Source organism: Buteo buteo, chromosome 17, assembly GCF_964188355.1.
Source record: "Buteo buteo chromosome 17, bButBut1.hap1.1, whole genome shotgun sequence".
Lineage (NCBI taxonomy): Eukaryota > Metazoa > Chordata > Aves > Accipitriformes > Accipitridae > Buteo > Buteo buteo.
Window position 1 is genome coordinate 2,243,337 of NC_134187.1, and position 20,685 is coordinate 2,264,021.

The window sequence follows — 20,685 nt, forward strand, 5'->3', positions numbered from 1 at the left end:
TTGCAGAAGAAACTAACAGTTTATCCCAATTCTTCATAAGCCTTTTAAAACTTGTTTCTTGCAGTGGGATCATAAAATCTTTGACTTTCGCTCTGCTCTGCAACAACAGGTTTTAATTTCACTGTTGGTATGATTTTGTTGCTAAAGTAGAAGCTAGATAGGGCCGCTCTGGGGTTTTCTTCTGTGCTTTTTTCCCCCCATAGACCCCTCCTGCCTTATCCCTCTGCAGTCTGCACTGTAACTCTGGCGTAACAACAGACACCCCAAACAGTCCTTCATTTCTAGCTCTGTTTTACATGTTCTTTTCCAGAGTATTAATCTGCTGGGTAGCCTCTGCGCTCAAACGAGGCATAAACAATTCAGACAGCAAATGCTATAGAGTAAGTGCAGTTAATGGACCCAGATGGTTATGTTGCCAGTTTTATGTGACATGTTGCCTGCATTAGCCTGGGAAACTTTCTGCTCTTAAATATCAAAGAGCTCTATTTAACGTTTTGTATTGTCCAAACTTCTGCTGGACTTTGGCATCTCCTTAATGGCACTCAGTACTGCAGGTATGCGGGTGCCAGAAGTGCCTTCTGCCTGACCTTGCATAATGTCTCCATCCCAACTGTGATCAGCTCAGCAGCTTTGGTGGAGAGACCCTTGGAGAGATGCCAGCACGTGTGCGCACAGCGGACCAGATTGCAGCCTCCCGTGCCTTTGCCATGGATGGATGGCCCACCGGAGCTGCAGATCTGAGCTCACGTTGCGCCATGTCTTGATCGTGCTCAGATTGGGTTAGAGCATTGCATGCCGGGAATGATTTCCACAGGCATATTTCTGTATTAGGTTGCAGTGTTTGTCTACCTTAGTGCAGGAGAATAACCTTAAATAACCATACTGAAAACAAATTTTAGATACGCAATAGCATGCCTGATAATGTGAAAAATAATGATGGTACTGACAGATGAGGGAAATAAAAAACCCAGCCTGGATGAGAGCCTTGAAAGAAGAGAAAAATAGGGAAGCAAGTGGACATAATTGTCAGGAAAGGGTGAGATGAAAACAAATTGTGATGTTTTTGTGACCGAGGGGTAAAGGAAAAAGCTTTTCAGTAGACACTGCAAGGATGAGCAAAAGAAAATGGACAAATTTATCTGGATAGTGAAGAGAGAAGGTCAGCAAAGAAAACTGAGATAGTTAAATATCCCAGAATGCCATTTAGCACCCTGTGTTTCATTCTTGGCCTTCCCCAGCCCCCATTAACGTGGATTGCTCCAGGCCACCTGGGGCTGCAAATTCTCCATCCCTGTTTCCTGCTGGGGAGAAGGAGAGCTCCTCTGTGTACATATCCGAGATGCTGTTTTTAATTTCCAGGAGGATGTAGATCTTGCTTGTTTATGTTGGAGCAGTGAGCTGGAGAGGCCAGGAGGAGACCATGTGTTTAAGAGCAGGGCTGGACTCCTCTGGGAGTAGAGGATTCTTCCTGGGCATCTCTCCGTAGCTGCTCTCTGCAGCAGTCATGCCCCGCTCTGCCTTGAGCCCGTATTCTTGCTGCCTTCCTCCAGCCCTGCATCCCAGAGATGCAAGGCGCTGACCCTGCCTGTTGTACACGGTACAGTATTAACATTTCTGTTATCATAATCGCACCGATCTTTGCTGAGACGTAAGGACAGGTTTAATCCCTGCTTTATGTATTCCAGCAGTCCCCATGCTGGTCTTATGTCTCCAACATTTGGTGGTGATCTCGATGACTTAGTGTGGTTGCTTAGGGCAAAGCTTCCTTTTTACTTTTCAAAGTGATTCTTACATGCACACAGGCTTGTTGAGGCTCTCTGCAGCAGGCATCTGTCACTTGCTTTTGTCCTGTGGACAGTAGCGGCGAGGTACGCGGTTAAAGGTTGATGGTGGGGTGAGCGGCAGATGCCGCTAAACGTCGTCTCTGCAGCGTGTGCACCATTCTGCTCCATCTGTGCCAAATGCAGCCCCATTTGCTTAGCAGAATAACCAAGGATGAAAAGACAGGAGTGACATGAAAAAATGTAATTTACATGTTCTTTAAAAAAAGACAGCAACCACAAACTTCTGTTTCAAAGGATGGAGGGGTCCTTATCCACTAAATACATCATGCCACACAGATTTCTGTGATCTCGAGAGACCTTTGGGAGCTCCAGCTCACCAAATGGTAACACATCAAAGTAGTGTCCATGGGGCTTGGAGTACAAACATGTAATATGCAGATGGCATAGGGAGTTCACAAGGCTCTGAGTCCATGCCCAGGGAACAGATACTCCCTTGCTGAGAGACCATCTGACAGCCTCCTCCTTTTGCATGACTCTTTGCATCAAAGGTGACCTCAAAAACTTTTTTTGAATACATTAAAAAAAAGCTCCCAAACTTAAAAATCTCAAGTCCAGCTACAAGAGCTATCCCTCTGCTTAAAAAAAAAAAATCATACTTTGCAAAGTAAATTTTGCTTGTCTTCACAGACTTTTAAGGCATGGTTGTCTGGCACAGAGGTGTCTTTAGCTCTTGCTCTGGCAAAGGTGGAGGTCTCCTAGCACAGTGTCCGTGTGGGCAGAGGGGGACATGGAGGGACCCACAGCAAGTGGGCAGTTGAGAATGACCCATTCTCCAATACTTACCATGTAGCATCATCTGTCATCTGATAAACTAGAGGGAAGAGATGCTGTCCAGAGAGACCTTGACAGGCTTGAGGAGTGGGCCTATGTGAACCTCCTGAGGTTCAAACAAGGCCAAGTGCAAGGTCCTGCACGTGGGTCAGGGCAACCCCTGGTATCAACACGGGCTGGGGGATGAGTGGATCGAGAGCAGCCCTGAGGAGAAGGATTTGGGGGGACTGGTGGATGAAAAGATGGACATAAGCCAGCAATGTGCACTCGCAGCCCAGAAAGCCAACCGTGTCCTGGGCTGCGTCCCAAGCAGCGTGGCCAGCAGGTCGAGGGAGGGGATTCTGCCCCTCTGCTCCCATCGGGTGAGACCCCACCTGGAGTCCTGCATCCAGCTCTGGGGTCCTCAGCACAGGACAGACATGGACCTGTTGGAGCAGGTCCAGAGGAGGGACACAAAGATGATCTGAGGGCTGGAACACCTCTGCTGTGAGGACAGGCTGAGAGAGTTGGGGTTGTTCAGCCTGGAGAAGAGAAGGCTCCGGGCAGACCTTATTGTAGCCTTTCAAAATACAAAGAGGGCTTGTAAGAAAGTGAAGGACTTTTTAACAAGGCCTGTAGTGACAGGACCAAGGGGCAATGGTTTTAAACTGAAAATGGGTAGGTTTAGATTGGACATAAGACACTTTTTTACAATGAGGGTGGTGAGGCACTGGAACAAGTTACCCAGAGAAGCTGTGGATGTGCCATCCTTGGAAGTGTTCAAAATCAAGTTGGACAAAGTTTTGAGCAGCCTGATCTAGTGAAGGATGGTCCTGCTCATGGCAGGGTGGTTGAACTAGATAATCTTCAAAGGTCCCTTCCAACCCAAACCATTCGATGATTCTATCATCTCAGCTGAGGTTAGGATCATGGTGTTTGGTGGTTTTATCTCTGAGGTGACAGCGGCAGAGTTACTGAGGCTGTTGGTGCAGGAATAACTTGGGGTTGTTAATGCTGTTCTAAGGCTTCTGTTTCTACAGGTAGAACAAATTATCGTTAGAGCATCGGTTCCTGCAGGAAACCTCACCTTTGTAGTAGAGGCACTTTTGAGGCACCAGATAACGCTGCCTTACGCCTTGGGTGATGTAGGTTGGGCTCTTGCTGCGACTCTGTGGTCTAACAGAGATCTACAGGCAGCGAGGCTTGTGTCTGCCCCAAGCACGGAGCGACCTGGGTTCAGCTGGGCTTTACCTCCGTGCTGAATCAGGCTCCATGATTTAGATGAAAGCGTGGCCCTGCATGCCCTTCCAGCTGAGGTTTGTCAGCCTTGGGAGCCCCCCCCCCGCCCCCGTCTGCAAGAACCCCAAGGGGAGAGGTAATGTGGTCCACGGCTTTCATGGCTTGCTGGTGTGCGGGTAGCACTTAAGGACCTTGGGAGAGCTCAGCACCCTGTGGAGCGATGGGGAAGCAGGACTTGAGTCATATGATTAGTCTGGTGCCCAAAGTAACGCACTGCTTTGACCAAGAATGCCCCAGTTCGTTCTGCCCTCCCACAAAGTAATGTCCCCCTCCCTTTTTCCAGGTTAGTTCTGATAGTTGGATCTGGAAGCGAGTCCTCTGCTGTGCAAGCAGCCAGCAGATGTCTCGGCAGTGGATGTTGTCTACCCTCCAGCCCCATGGTGTTTGGGGCAGCTGGATGAAGACCTGCATCTCTTACCAGCTTGGTCTAGTGGGGAGAAGTGGTTGGGGTGGTCTCTGAGTGCAAGTTCAAGGCACAGCTGATGCAAATTAAATCGCTTTTTGATCATCTGTAGAGAGTCCAGCAGAACCCTGGGGTGATGCTTGGACAGAAAGTAGACGCCTGCTGTCTTGGGGATCTTCAAAACTTTTCTCCTTTTGCCAGCACTGTTTGATGCTTTCCTGGGTTGGATCTGCGCCAGCCACGTTGTGCTCTAGTCCTCTGCTTATCCCCTTCAGGGGCTGGCACAACAGGGAATCGTCACTACCTGCCTTTGGTTGATGGGGCAGCACTGGTCATGGTGAAATAAATACCCTAGGGATATCTGGTGTCTCCTCTCCATCTCCTGGGACCAGGTCTGGAGGAGGCGACCACCCCAGCCTGCTTCTGCTGGGTCCCTTGTGTGTGGCAGCAGCACCTCAGTGAGCCACGTTTCAATCACAGCACACATTACAGAGGAGCTAATTTTTGCACGTAGGGATGAGGCTTGTTTAGAAGCAAATTAGCGCAAGGTCTCCTTCAATGCCTAATTACAGTGTGTGCTGTCCGTCCAGATTCCATCCCATGGAGAGCCCATTGCACGCTACCATGCTTGATTTTAGCCCAAGGGACATGAAGCAGCATGTTGCCTGCTATGTCGCAGCAGATGTGTGCCAGAGCGCTGCTGGCTGCCACCGATGGCGGGGAGAGTCACGATGCCTGTATGTATATGTGCGTGTGTTTTGGCAGAGCTGCAAAAATCAGCATTTACCACGTATTACAGAGCCACCTCCCATTCTGTCAAGCAAGAATAACATCAGAGAAAGTGCATGTCCCTGTGAGGGAACAATTTGGTAGCAATCAGCAGTTGTTGACTCTTGAACAGCTTCTGCTGGTCCAGCCAGTTCTTTAAAGGCTGGTGTTTGTTTTTTTGTTTTTTTTCTTTTTTTAAATGGCAGCTTGCTAAGGGCCAGATATTGTTGTGACAGTACCTCAAAAATCCTTAGGCTGCTTGAATCACTCCAAGGAGCCAAGCAATAAAAGAGCTAGAATAAAATGTATCCCACAATGTCCTTCACTTCTGCTGACAACTGCAGTTTAAATTACTGGTGCAACCTTTTAGCATAGCTTGCTTGTAAAAACTAATAAAAAATAAAATTAAGTCATAACAGCTACTTGCCACTGCTTCTCTGATGGGGAGTAGGGAGAAACTGCCTTTCTTTTCGGGTGAGCCTGTGCTAGTGTACTATTATTGCTGTTAATATTGTATTTTGATCACTGTCATTAAAATATGCTGTAATTTTTACATTATATAAGTTACGCAGTGTTTATTAGAGAAGGGGCTTTGCTTTTATTGTAAAGTAGCATTTAACCCATGAGCACCCTAATGTTTTTCAGAGCTTACATTAGAATTATGCTTTTAAAAAAACCCCTAAGCTCTTGGGAGAGTGGTTCGTTTGGCTGATGTGAATTTGGGCATCACATTTCCAGGTGCTCTGATTCCTTGTGTCCTTTGCCCCAGGTGTTCAGAGTTTCAGGGACCCAGAATGATTTGTGACTTAAAAAAATAATTTAACCAATGTGGATTTTTATTTTGTAAACTGTATGCATTCAAAGTTTGTGATAAAACATTTCCAGATCTTAAAGAGCCAGCGAGGGTTGCGTACAGATGCTGGGTTCGCATAGTGTGGGTGAGTGTTGAAGCGTGCATTTTGCAGGGCATGTTGAAATGAAATCATCAGCTGTGGCTCTTGAGTAACATCTTCACTCGTCATTTCTAGAGAGCTCTGGAAAGAGTTTTGCAGTCCAGGGAAGAGCGAGGGCTAGAGGGGTCGTGGCAGTTAGTTCCTATTTCTGCAAACATCTTGGAGCCTTGTGCAGATGGAAATGTGCCACATCCTGCAGCCTGCCAAGAGAGAGAAGAGCTATGTTCATGATGTGTTTTACTTCTTTGTAGCCCAGAGATGTAGGCACTTGGGAAGCGTTTTGCTAGCCAAAGTGAAAAGGATGGAGGCAGCCTGTATAAGCAGCTTCCAGTCTCATCACCAGAGCCCAGCACCAGCCCCCAAGGACCAGCACCAGCCCCCTGCCAGGAGTGGTGGTGGAGCTGGGACTGTGTGAAAGGCTGCAAGTATGGAACACATTAGTAAGAGTAGGGGTGGGAAGAGGGACGCTTGGGACGCTCCGCTTGTACTGGCCGCCAAAACTGTGACTGTCCGGAAGGCTGTGTAGGAGGGTGAAGGCAGGATGTGGATGGCCCTGATGTGCAGTGCTTTTTGTTCTGAAACAAAAGCAAATGCCACCTACAGCAAAGGCATCACCTGCTGATTTATAGTCCTGAAGCCTTGAACTTTGGTTAGCAAAAGGTATTTTATTTTGTTTAAGTTTTCTATGTGTTTAGCTGCTGAGATCAGACAGCTGTTCACAGCAGAAGCGTGTCTGAGGGAGGATTTGAGCTAGGGAAAAAGCTGGATGAAAAATCATTGTGAGTTATTGGGTTTGAGGCTGGAACTGGTGGGTGGAGCTCATGGTATGTCATGCAACAGGTCAGACTGGATGACTTGCAGACTGGATTGCTTTGACCTTGGTGCTTATGAAACAACCTGGCTTTTTGTTGTTGTTGTTTTTTGGTTTTTTTGTGGGAAATGCTCAAGTGCATGCGACTTGAGAGCTATTGGTTGCCAGGTGTTGCAGTGGAAATGTTTTCTGTGAAGGGAGCAGAGAACGTCTGCAAGCTGGCTTTTAGCTGATGGAGCGCAGAGCTGGTGACCCACATCTCATCCCATTTAGTTGCAAAGGATTTGAAATATCACTTCTCCAGGTTGTCTCGTTTAGAGAGAGGTGTCAGCAACAATGTTTGTAAAGTGTGCTGATCATTTACCCCTTCAGTTCTGCTGCTGTAGGTTGTACTGGCTCTTACAAAGCAAAGTATCCTTATCCCTGCCTTCAGGTAGTGGGCCAAGGTTTGGTGGAGTGAAGGTAACTCAGCAAGTCAGTGGCAGGGCTGACAACCAAGAGCATATCTCACATCCTTCTTCTGGACCTGGCTGTCCCTGTAAGTGTGCATACTGCCCTTATAAGCCAAAGTATCAAATTCAGGTACGGGAGGCTCAGAGTTCATTTTCCTGGTGTTCCTGCAATGGAAGGTGCTCAGGCCAGGAGTCCAGGTCATCAGAACTTTGCTTGGGGAATTTTGGCTGGTTTGCTTTTTCTTATGGATGCCCTGCACTCCCTTTGTGAGTCTCTGCTGTGCTGAGGAATATGCAGGAGCCGAGGATGTGCATCATTGCTCTAGGCATCGTAGCACCCAAGGAGGTGTCCTTTGCCTTGGGCCTAATCCTGTGCCTATCTCCTCAGCAGCTGTCCTCCAGCCTCCAGTACTCCCCAGCAGCCCAGATTGTCAAGCCCGTGGGAGCTTTCAGGCTTACGACCAACTTTGTCATGAATCTCTCATCTGTTTGGAGATGGTCTGGAAGCAGTGTTCTTAGTCAATGTGCTAATAGGCAGCCTCTCTTGCACAGTGCCTCTAGGCGATGGGTAATATGTTTCTTAAGTATATGTGGTTTTGTTTGCGTTTTTATGTTAAACAGGAGAAGAACCCTTGAGATCAATGCTGGGAGGAAGAAGAAAGGTAGTGAAGGAGTCGATGTGTGATGCGGGACAGGTCTGAGCCAAGGAGCCAAGGTACAGAAGGTAAAGCACAAACGGGCACTGCAGTGTTAGTCTGCTCCATGCCTGGCATTAGATTGCTCTTCCCTTGCTGTATTTTAACCCAGCCTACCAAAACATCTCTGCACTCTTAGCAGCACTCTTTCTTCTCCCCATAGTCAAGTTAAAGTAATGGTGAAATGGGCAAAGCTTGTAAAGTTGGGCAGCACCAGTACCAGTGTCACCCATGGAGTCTTAATCAAGCCTCTTACATATTTTTTTGGCCATCAACTTCTATTTAATCATCTATTATTTGCTGAAAGTTTTAGCCAAATTCAGTTGGCAGAGCTGCAGGCAAAGAAGTGGTATTTCACAATATTCTCATTTCAGCAGTTTAAATTCTGATTTTAAAAGCAGTCTTGAATGTCACTAATGGTCTGAGCTTGCCGGCTCAGTGTCTGGATGCCTTAGGAGCCAAATCCCTGCACACAGCTCAGTTGGGGGAGTTGGGCTCTGAAACTGCATGCGTGATCTGAAAATTTTTCTTCTTTAGCATCGTGGGGCAGATTCTTGTCCTAAAACACTTTGTAACCAAGGTAGGTTCACCGTGTAAGGATTAGCCCATGGGTGCTGATGCACAGCTATTGCGGGGGTGTGTGGCTGACTGGGAACCATAGGCAATCTCACTGCAGAGGCTAGAGATTGCTGCCAGCAGCACATTCCTCATTCTCCAGTTTTCCTCTCACTCCTGTAATGAAGCCAGAGGATGAGATTTTGTGCCCTGTGCTGAGCTCCTTCAGGCAAACTCCTGAGTATTGTCAAAACTGCTGATGGATTTGGGCTTGAGCAAAGGTGTCAAGTGTGGAGCAAAGTGGCTGGAGCGTGGAGTCCCTTCTGCCTTTGCCAGGGAGCGGTGTTTTCTGGCAGAGGGATGCAAGGGCACCAAGAGGCAGTTGCATCCTATGCAAAGCTACTCTGGCAGCCTGAGTTTTTGAGTAGAAGTAGCACATGGGTTGTTAATGGGAGCCACCACAGTTATTCAAGTTGGGATTTGGCTGCCAGATCTAACTCCTGCTCTTAGGAAAACTTGGATGAAATGTAATGGCCCGTGATACAGCAAGAAGCAGGCTAGGTGCTCTCAGGGTTCCTTTTGGCCTTGAACTCTACTAATCTGTGAAAAAATCACAGCTGCATCTCTAATGACACATGACCAGTTCAAGCCCCTGTTTTGACTTGCTGTCAGAAGATTTCTCCTGGAGCGCCGTGTCCTCATGTGTCATGTTTGGAGCATCTGCTCCATATATACTTGGGTTGAACTGTTTCCAGCAGACTTAGCAACTGCGATGGTGATTTCCTTCAGGAAATCCAACCATGCAGGCTAGTGTTTAGCTTATGGGATTGTGGTAATCAAGCCATAATGGCACTCTTCTAAGTTGCTGGTTTTATTTTTTTTTAAACTGTTAGCTGTCTCCCCACCCCCAATGACATATCTGTACATCTAAGAGGTTTTTTTCTGCCTTGTTCAAGTGAAAGAGTAAATCCTTTTTGATTTATTCCAGAGCAGCCCTCAAGCTCAACTCCTGTGAGAGCCTGCTGACTTTGAGTTCAAAAGATCTCATGTCTTTGAGGCCGGGCTGTGGTCTTCCATCTTGCCTCAAAGTTAAACTGAAAGAGAAAATTCTTTTTTTTTTTTTTTTTTTTTTAAAAAAAAAAGAGAAAGAGAGGAAATAAGCATGCTGTGTAAGGGAATCGGTCTTACCTGCAGCAGAAGAGAATGCCAACATGCAGAATTTCAGGTTAAAATCTGGTTGTTTAGCAAAGGCTTTATTTTCAAGCACCTAGCATGTTGTTTAGTAAGTGTTCTGTAGAGATAAATATTGCCTTTTAAAGTAGTGCTGTTGGCTGGCTGGGATCCAGCCTGTGATCCTACATTAAAGCATTTTTTGGTGTTTAAACCGCTACATTACCATGATGGCTAGAAATGGTAGTTCTGATCCCTGATTTCCTGCAGATCTGCAGATAACAAGGTCTGGCTCAGGCCAAGTTTTACATGTGCTAGCTAACTTCTGAGTTCAGTCCTTATGTATGTGCTGAATTTCACCGCAGGCAGGAGTGTTGGTCACTGGCATAGTTGCCTTGTTGCCTAGTTGATGTTTTCAGGAACGAACGCTAAAAGATAGGCCAAGGACACTGCACTTCAACACTTAGGCTTAACATCTGTATCAATCTCTGCATTTTGTTTTCCTTGCTGCCCGACTTGAGGTATTTTGAGGTGGAAGCGAAGCTGCTCGAATGTGGGCTCTAGCACACGCATTTGTAATTTGGATTTGTAATGCTTAACTTCTAATGTCATTCTGTGGAGCAATATTAAATGTGTCCAACAGTTGTGCATATCAAATGACCGTCTTGAGATACCAAAGGGGTTGGGTGTGGTTGATACCTTAAAATGCCTGTTATGCTGGACATTATAGTGATGAGTATGAAGTATTAAGCGCTATACCAAAAATCAGCTGTGAACCTTGAGAGGAGGTGGAGACAGGTATCTGGCGCATATATATATGTATGTGTATGTATTTATATGCATGTATAGAGCAAAATAAGTATGTAAGAGCTATTATATGCTAGCTTTCTTCCATAGGTCCCTGCTTAGTCCAAATTTATGTAGTTGTTGCTACAACTGTGTATTTGGAAGGGCAGAGGTAATAGATGGAAAACCTTTAATATGCAGGGACCCTCCTTTAAAAAACAGCTCTTCTGAGCAAGGTGACCTTGGCTCTGCTTCTAACTTGGGAAACCAGCAATGCAGTGGAAAGGAGAGGCTGATCAGTGCAGTGAAGGCTCGGTCAGATGCCAGCAGGAGATAAAACACAGGTTGGGTTGGCAGAGTTTTAACTACAAGTGAGGTTGTCAGGCTTGCCATGTAAAACTGTGGGTGCTCTCCCAAATTTGTATGTATTGAATATATATCTGGGAGGTGTGTATCTGTTTTCTTTAAAAAGCTCCAATGTTGGTACGGCATACTGGGGAGAAAAACAGCTTTCTTACCTGCCTCCAAGCAACACAATGATTTGTTGGCAGCGTAAGCGACCGCTCAGCTAGCCCTTACAGGCATGGTGAAAGTCTCATGTGATGTTTTGCAAGCCATTCTCATCAAACTCTTAATTTTCAGAAACCCTTTCTTTCAAAGTTTTACTGTCCCTGGACTGTGTGCATGAGAACACCTTGGTGTTTATACCTCCCTTTTGGAAAAAACACATCTAGAAAGCCAGCTGAAACTGCAGTCGTTTTCTGACATGTCTGTGTACAGTAAATCCACGTAGCTCAGGTTACGATAGAGGGACAGGTAATAGACTGACTCTTCTTTTGTTCTGTCACCACTTCTGCTCTTTCTTCAGCAGAGAAAAACCACATATTGACCTTCTCCCACAAACCTGTATTCTGAGCCAGCAATAAAGTAGGAAAATGTTTTTTCCCAAATCTAATTTGAAACATGATGACTGGACCATTCTTAAACAGCTTCCAACTTAACAATAAAGAAACTTCATAGAGTGCTTGGCAGGAGCCTCTGTACATAATTTAGATCATAATCAGATGCATTAACACATTTTATATGGATCTCATGGGGGCCAAGAAGACGAGGTGTGCTGGGTAATTTCTTTCCAGATTTCTTTACCTGATTGTTTATTACTCTTGGGGACTTCATTTGTGGTCCAAATGTCACCAGCAGAATCCTGCTGCTTCATGTGCCTGCATTTAGAGTAGCTAGTAGCAAGGCTTCAAATAACCTAATTGGCGTGTTATCATCAGTCTTTCCATCTGTGTGTGTCAAAGGGAGCGTGGAGAGTATGTGGGGAGGGAGAGAGGCGAGAGGAACAAAAGCAAGGACCCAATTCTGCAAATCACTGAGCTTCCCCTGTGCCTGCAGCTCAGTGGGAGGGAAGGTGCTGAGAGTGCTCGACGAGTAGCATGTTTCCCGCTGAGTACAATCATGAGCTCTGCTTCTAGAGAACTGCACGGGGGAAGCACTCCCTCCCCACCTTTTCATTTTAGCTGTTAAACATAAGTAGCTCTAATTTTATAAAGCTTCTGAAAGCTTTTCAGCACTGTGTGCAAAGAAACGATCATATATCATCCCCATTGCTTCATTGTTTTGCCGTGAATCCACCCATGCCAAAAGCATCCTTGTTGTGAAATCTCTCCTTTGACAGAAAATTCTGTTGCTGCTTTGATAAATGATGTTTTGGATTTCTTTCTGCTCTGCTGGTTTGTATTATCCCCTCAAAAAGTGGGAAGTGAAGTTCCCTGTCACTTCAATGTCTCCTTTATACATGCTGAAGTAATAACCCTTGCCATGTGTTTCATGGGTATTTATTTGTTTTTAAATGCTGTGAACTAGTGTAACATCAGGATTCCCAATCCTTCCCCAGCTGTGGGCTGTCGAGGCCAAGCTCTGCTCCAAGATGCACAGCTCAGGGTTGGGAGCCTGGTCACCAAGGCACAAGGGGATGCTCCTGGGCGCTGGGACTCGCTAGCCCAGGGTGTAACCCACCCAACAGTGGCCTCGGCTGGCTACCACCAACCACATGATCCCCAGCCACGGGCCAGAAGTCGGCACAACAAGGAACTGAACCCACAAGGCAGGTTGGATGTGGCCGCTGTGCTCAGGAAGGTGAGAAAGTTTAAGAGCATGAAAGTGGCTGGATTACACCAGCTGGACTCGGGGCCAGAGAACAGGCGGGTGTACTGGCGCAGCCTCGGAGCCAGGGCAGCCCGTACCAAAACCACAGAGCTCCTCTTTCCAGTGATAATGATACTGAAAACCACCCCTGGCTGGAAAGCCACAGTGTTTTACTGGCACGCAGCAAAGGAGTGCTGTGGCATGGTACTCTGGGTGCTATGCACAAGCTCTAGGCAAACTGTGCCAACTAAAACCCTTGTGGCCAAACCAGGTTTGAGTGCAGAAAGATCCTTTGGAGGCCAGAGCAGGAGCACTGATTTCTGTTTGCCTCTTTCTTTTAATTTTTTTTCCTTAGTAATTGTTTATCAACATTTTCCCAGGCAATGATGAAACTCAGCATCCCAGAGTAGCTGAGATTTGTAAAGTGACTTTTACAATGGAACATAATGATGATGAAGAAATGAGTATCCTTAAAAATCAGAGGTGATTGGGTTGTTGACTTTCCATTTCAGGTACTGAGCGAGTCCCTGTGTTTCATCCCTGTAACACCAGCATGTTGTGCTGTTGAAATGTTGACGGGGAGAAAGGAGAGGGTGAAGAGCTGAGTCACCCAGTGCTTCTCCCACAAACACCTGCCTTTCACTGGATTTTCCAGCTAAGTACTGAGGAAGAGCATTACTTGCAGGATATCCTGCTCAAAGGTATAAAAGTTACGGTAGTTGAGCTCTCCTGAACAGACCCTTTCCCCTCCATCTCCTGCTTATTTTGAATCATGAGAGCATCAGAGCAGGCTGATACAGGCTTCAAAGGGTTTGTGCAAGCAGGGCAGACAGGCGTATACAAGAGAGAGAAAATATCCCCAGTCCCTTTGCTATTTATAGCCAGTTCACAAGCAGTTTCCTTGCTTCCAGTGCCCAAATTACCAGCTGTGACTGATGTATTCTCCTTTGGTCAGTGGCATGTACAGCAACCAACTTGTCTTGACAAGCTTGGGGGGTTATCGGTTCAGCTGAGGAAGTTAGCGCAGTGGCACTCTGAGCAGCACTGCTCTGCTCGCTCTGTGGTTTGGCTGGGGCACAGACACACTTGCTCGGTTGGGCTGTGGAAGGAGGTCTGAGCTTGCCGGGGTGGTGAAGGAAAAGGAGTGTTTTGTTTCCTATTTGCTTAACATCTGCATGGTCTGGACTTCAGAATTATTGATGTTCAACCTGTCTTTGTACCAAAACACTGCGACTGTTCGAACAATTGCTCAGCTGAAACTATTGGATTACCTCTCGCTAAAGCATTATTTGATTTGGCTTTCTGTTTTGTCAAGCCTCTGAAGATAGTAGCTTGCTTTAGCCTTTCATCTCCAGATAGCATGAAAGAAGCTGCCATCCAGAGGGGATGCACTGCTGCCTTCTGTGAGTTAGAAGCACCATGGCTTATCTGTGTGGCATAGGATCCATACAGCCTTCACCTGCCTTCTCCTTTATATCCTGCACGTGTTGCTTAGCTGGGTAAGAATTTTGTTTGCTGAAGACCTGCCAGGTGCTGACCTGTTCCTGCTAGATCACAGCTGCTATTTTCTCTTGGTGCATAATTTGGGTAGCATGTTACGGCTCAGGCCTCATATCTGAAAAAAAAAAAAAGATGGTGAAACTCTTCCAGTCATCTTGTCCATGTGGTTATATAATGAAATGCAAGGGGGAAAAGTGTTGCTTTTCTGCTGCATGGTTTGCTTGTGTGGCCTGGCAGGCCCTTCTCATGTATGGGGAGAAGAGCAGAACTGCTGCTGAGTGGGGGAACCGAGAAATTTAGGTTCTCTTTTGCCTAATTTCAGGTGAATATACTCTGCTATTTGGGGGATGCTGTTTAAGCATTACAAGGAAGGATACAGACATAAATAAGGCAGGATGGGAAGGATAAAGTAAACTCTTCTGATGGTTCGAAATGGGAAGAAAGTGCTTTTTTTTTTTGCCTTTTTTTTTTTCTTTTTTTCCCCTGCATCAGGCAGTAGGAAGCTAACAGTTGTGTATGTGTGTGGTTGCCCTCCACTGGTTGATATTAGAATGACCTCCCTATATCAGAGACTGGTTTTGGCCAAGATCAGTGAGTTTCTTCAGATTGACTTTGAAGAGAATCAGGAGCGTTTTAGATGCAGGGATGGGTTGTTGAGAACTGGTCTGTGAGGCTGCTCGCTCTTAATCTGCAAAGCCACCCTGGGCAAGAGGCAACTTCTGAGCTGGTGAAGCAGGAGGAGTTGTCCAGTGCCAAGGGATGCACAAAAGCAGACTCCGTCACTAAACATGGCCAAGTTTTGCAGAGGGGTGCTGGTGCTTGCATCAGTGTAGCCAGAGCTTGGAGAGGCTGCAAAATACATGTTGCTGCAAGACGTGGCTCTGAGAAATCTGTCATAAAGGCGTGTTGATCCCACGGGGCACGTCGTACCTCAAAACAGGCAGCATACCTCTTGCCTCCTGGTCTGTTCAGTGGAGTAGGCTTGAGTTATGCATCAGGCTGAGAATTATGTGACAGTCTTAGTTACCAAATTGTTTGCTGACCTTCAGTTTTATGAAAATAATCTAAAAGTGAGTTTATCAGCACTTAAATGGCTGTTAAAGCGAAGAAGCAGAGGCTTAGAGGATTTAAGGGAACTGCATCCAGCACTTGTGATTTCCACTTGGTTCTGTTATACCGTGTCCTTGAAGGTTGCTGACATTGACTAAGTCAGGTAATCCTGGTCAGCAAAAACAGTGACTTGTGGTTTTAGGGTTTTTTTGTTTTTTTTTTTCCTTCTGGATCAGGACCAGCAAACTCAGGAAGATAGCTGTGTGCCTTACAAGACTGTATTAAGGGTGAAAACTTTGCTCTGCACTTGAAACCATTACAAAATGTGTATACTAGGAACTATAGATTTTTGTCGTCTGTGGATTTTGGCAAGACAGCTGTTAGAGCAAGGTGAAAAGAAAATGAACCTGAGAGGAGCTTTCGACTTTGGTGAAACTCAGTAGGTATACTTTCCAGTAACAACACAACACATTTCTAAAAAAAAATCCCAAACCTGGTGACACCTGGAATTCAAAGGCAGTATCTAATCCATTCTTTTTTCTTCCTGCTAAAGCAGCCAGATGGGATCCAGTCTGGGATGTGCATGCCTTGTGTATTTCTCTGCATGTTGGATGCATGAAAGGATTTGGGGAAATAATTATGTAGTGGTTGAGCAGAGAGATAGGAGCAGAGGAATCCTTAAAAGGATGTCTCTTAAAAATGTCTTTTAATGTCAGCGCAACCCATTTAATCTCACAGTGTTGCTCTCATGAATGTTTTATCACCACCTACAGGTATTAAGTCTTATGACACCACTGAAGCACCTCAAATTTTAAAGCGGAAGTGGTATATGTGTCTTAATTGAACAGATGTATTCCTCTGTCAAGATGTAAACTTTAGAGAGAAGGAAGCACAATGTGCTGGGAGACCTCCCCCTGTCACCAGGTCATCCGTTCAATGAAGAGCTTACAAAGAGTTATTTTTGTTATACATTACAGCTTTATCTAGTTCACATATCTCCAGGAAAGACTTCCACCTTCTCTTGGTATTTCTTTGAATCATAGAACTAATCAGGTTGGAAAGGACCTCTGGAGGTCTCTAATCCAGTGTCCTGCTTGGAGTAAAGCTAACCACGAAGGTAGATGAGGTTGCTCAAGGCTTTGTCCAGTTAAAGCTTGACCATTGCTGGGGTGTAGGGTCTACCACCTCTCTGGGTTCCTGTTTCAGTCATTTCTTTTCCCTCTGTATATGCAGTCATAGCAGACTACATCAAAAGCCTTGCTGATGTCAAGGTAATCAACGTCAACTGCTGTACACTCATCTACCAAGCCAGTCACTTGGTTACAGAAGACAATCAGATCAGTGAGCTACAATTTGCCCACGGTACTTCTGTGCTGTTGTTCCCAAGCACCTTCTTGCCATCCATGGCTTCCAGGATGATTCACTCCATCCGTCCCTGCCCACAGACTTCTGCCAGCAGCAAGGTGCCATGCAGGCAGCTGGGCAGGGTAAGTGCAGCCTTTCCAGTTGCATTGCTGTCCTCTTCATGCTTATCTCTGAGGTACGAATACTCTCGAGTGAGTTTGTGTTGTCAAAGTTAATGCTTGGAAACTTAGATAACCTTGGCTTTGTCTTGACTTGGCTGCTCTCAGGCTTTCATTGCCTTAGCTAATAAAGCCTTTACAATTGCTTAGAGACACTTAAAGTTGTTAGTGTTTAAATAAAGGGATTAATTTCAGGCATCCTGCTGCTAAACTTGTATGTTTGAATTTTGAAAAAGTGCGTTTTCTCTGTGAGGTGCAAACAGGCTCTGAAAACCGGTTAACTTTTATCAGCTAAATGGACTGTAACTCCTTGTGAGGAGCCACTGAACTCTTTGGCATCGATTTACACTTGCCAGGCAATGGAAACAATTACGTTGCCTCCATGAAGAATAAATAGAGAGGGTTCTTTTGGCATGAATATAGGAAGGTGCATCAGGAATGCCTGCACTTTAAACCTACTACTGCTGTTGATTTTACTGATGATTGAGTCGGTGTTTTAACAATTCTGTGCCTTGGTTTCCCTGCCTATAAATTACTTACGTCTTTCTTTTGGTTTATTGGGGACTGCTTGGCTGTCATGTATAAAATGCTGTCAAGGTAGGGTGCCAAGTGAATACAAACTATTTTATTTTTAGTGCCTTTTGAAATCTTGGACTTTTTGTTCTCCCTTTTATCTGTCTCTTTAATCACAAAAAAAGGAAATAAACTCAATCACAGCTGTTGCTGGAGAAGAATCATTAGGCCCATCCAGCTGGCTCTCTCGGGGCCAGCATGGGATTGTTCCCTATGCTGCATTTCAAAAGTATTTTATCTCCTTTAGTCTTGCGTGTGCGTGGAGTGATGAGCGTCTTTCACTTCTGTCAGCTCTCTTCATTGATCCAAATGGGAAGGACTATTTTTAGGTGGCTGTAAGTAAACGGACATCAGGCACCGCAGAAAGGGAACTGGGTTATTTTTGGAAACCCATCAGCAGCCTTTCTGGCAGGTCCTGCTGCAAGTTTTGTCTTCAGTTGGGCTGACTCAGGTTGTGGTATCAGTTCCCAAGGTTGTGAACCTGGTTTCTTGGGTGTGATTTGCAGTCCAAATCGGGAATTAGCAGCTGCTGGAGATTGTCTTGATGGCATCAGTTTATGGGAGTTAATTCCCCCTAAACCAGCCTGGCTTGGAGTGATGCAGGGTGATGACTGAGCTGGACATTTTGGGGCAGAAGATGAGGTCAGCTTAGGGCCAATATGTGAAATCCACCTCGAGTGGAGACATGCCTGTGGAGATGGCCTCGCAGTTCAAGCCCTGGACAAATGTGCAGAAGACTTGTTATCTGTTAGTGGCAGGTTTTGGTGTGCTCTTGGGCAATTCACTTGTGTTTATTATGCTTCAGTGAATTGCAGAAGGATGATGTTTTCTTGGTTTTGCATAGTCTTTTTCATAAGCATTTTGGGACGGCTTAGATCTCTCACTGAATTTGCCTGCGGAGCTTGCCTGTGCTGCACGGAGCCATTAGGCACTCCAGGTGCTCGGCTTTGAATGTGTGAGTTGGAGTCCGTGGGGGCAGTGACTAAACCTATGCCATTGCTGGTTGGAGAGCTTGAAAAGCCCAAGCAGAAAACGTTGTGTATGTGATTTAGTTGCACATTATCTTCTCTCTCTCAGCAAAGACCCAAGTCTAATTTCAAAGGTCAGAACATGCTCTCACCTGGGTGTTCCAGGCCTTTTGTAGAGCAGTTGAAGGCCATTACCTAAAATTAGCTTGCTGCTTGGGGAAAGCTGATATTAGCTCCGTATTAGGACTCTTTCCAAAGCTCTTGATGATCATTTAGTTGATGGGCTCCTGTTGAGACTTGTGGGTACAACGTGGAAAATGGAAGACAGATAGCACCTGATATTGCATCCTGACTGAGAATAAGAATTGGGTGGGCTTTTTGGCACAACCCCTCCTCTTCTTGGGTGGTTTCTGCTGGTGTGTTTTTTGTTTTGCTTTGTTTTTTGTTTTTAAGGATCTCTAGTGAAGCTTTCCTAGGCCTGCCAGTGGACTGTCTTTACAATTGGACTCATTTTTGTTTTCCTCAAACTTCCTGATGATCCAGACATGCTGGGGAGCACTGGGAAGGGGAACACGTGATTCTGAAGCAGGCTTAAATTGTAAAGCACAGTCAGATCTGCTAAGCAACAGCATTGACACGTTTAAATAAATCTGCTGTTGAGTAATATAGAGTGACATATTGAGAGCAATTAAAAAAAAAAAAGAAACTCAGCACAAATTTGGGAAATGACTGAATGGAAACAGAACATAGATGTTACAGAGGACGTTGGATAAAAGAGAGGGAGGGCTGCTCCACCGTAGGGCTGTACCAGAGAACCAGGATGTCCATCAGGAAGGATGAGACAATAGCAGAAGTGCAAATTTATGCTGAAATTGTCTCTTGGCGGTAGGATCCTTGTACTTCTATTTCTCTGCCTACACTGGTGGTTGCAAAGATTGAAAAAATAAATGCTGTCTAGTTCCATGAGGAGGACATGGTGGGACATGAGGGAGCTTAGAGGAGGTAAGGTGAGAGCTTTTGTTCTGGTGGCTTTCTTACTGTTGTTCCTCTGGGTCCGTAGTGAGTTGGGTGAGAGTCCTGTTGTACCCATCACTGTAGAGGTGCTTAACACTGTAGAAGAGGGGACAGACTGAGTTAGGAGGGTTTGTATTTGAAGCTGGTGAAAGAAAACACTTGCGGAGCTCAGCTGTGGAACTCGCTGCTGCAAGAAGCTATGAAACCAAATGCTTGATGGGGTTTTCCTTTTCTTTTTTTTCTTCTTTTTTCTTTTTTAGCAGTTCAGACTTTGTACAGATGAGAATGTACATGATTGATTGCTTCAAAAAAGTATTTTGGTGGACAGCTTCTGTTCTTAAAGGGCTCATGCAACTCCTATTTGCTAGTGGTTAGGGGAAAATTGTTTCGAATAAGCTGTTCTGTGACTATGATTTATGAGTATTTTGCACCAAAGCAGCTGGAAATGAGCACTCAGGAATGAGGGATTGAAGTGGATGGATCATTGGTTTGATCTAATATAGCCATCCTCGTGGTTTTTTATTATTTTTATTGGATTCTATACAGTGGTCAAATTGAGTTGTGAATTTTGTGGCTATCTTAATGACTTGGTTCCAAGCCAATGCCTTCATGCCTATCTGCATGGCACGTTTGCAGTGGAGTTGGTGGCTGCGTCGCTGAGCCCTTCAAAGCGTGTGTTCACCGGCAGCTTTCCCAGGCTCTGGGAATGTCTCCCCTTTTCTTGGCTGGGCATCAGGTGTTTACTCTAGACACGAGCAGCTTTTGTCCAGTGGATGGCAATAGTTAACTCGTGTGCTAGCCAACCTATTATGCTGTTAAGCATAAAAGGGAGATAGCTGTGCTGTCCCTTGCAATATTTTTGTGCGATCTAAGCCATTTATGGCTCAAGCCACTGGCATGAGAGTGAAGATGGCACAGCATGAGAGATGCTAGGCCTTACTCTTCTGTCCACAATAACTGATGCAAATGGCCACAAGAGACATTTGTGGCTTCCTTGTCTATTAGGACCTCTTGGCATCTATTCTGCAAATGGTCCCTGAACCTGGCGTGAGTTGGAAATAGTCTGATCTTTGGGATGATGGCTGGGAGACAGCAGCTTGTGTTGGAAGCGATTGCTTTATCTGCACGAGTGTTGTGCTGGCAGTGTGTGCTACTGCCCGTTTCTGAGCTGCTCCAAGGACATTTGGCCCCACTTACCCAGCAAAAATAGCTGTTGTGCGTTGGGGATTTCTGCCTGGAGTATTTTTAAGCCCAGTATGTCCTCGCCAAACTAGCCTCAGCCTTCCCAAATGTACCTCCTCTTCTAACATTTGGATTCTCTTCACCTTCTGTTGTGAACTGGCAGGTGGGACTGCGCATGGTGAGGATTACTTGGGCAATCTCCGAAGTCCAGAGCATATCCGCAATATCCGTGGCACAC

The 20,685-nt window shown here is 45.7% G+C and overlaps 1 protein-coding gene across 13 annotated transcripts in view; it reads left to right on the forward strand.

The window, feature by feature from the left end:
• The window catches only part of EXTL3 (exostosin like glycosyltransferase 3), a 131,893-nt gene that overhangs the window by 63,976 nt on the left and 47,232 nt on the right, over positions 1 to 20,685 (forward strand). For 9 of the 13 annotated variants that reach the window (XR_012653279.1, XR_012653278.1, XR_012653280.1 and 6 more), the window contains one exon: positions 7,902 to 8,004. The exons of 2 other annotated variants lie outside the window; for them this stretch is intronic. The gene's annotated coding sequence lies outside the window, so the exon portion shown is untranslated. Of the gene's footprint in view, positions 1 to 7,901; positions 8,005 to 12,386; positions 12,629 to 13,149; positions 13,339 to 20,685 lie in introns of all 13 variants that reach the window. 2 more of the 13 variants (XM_075048895.1, XM_075048900.1) reach the window with 2 other exon arrangements.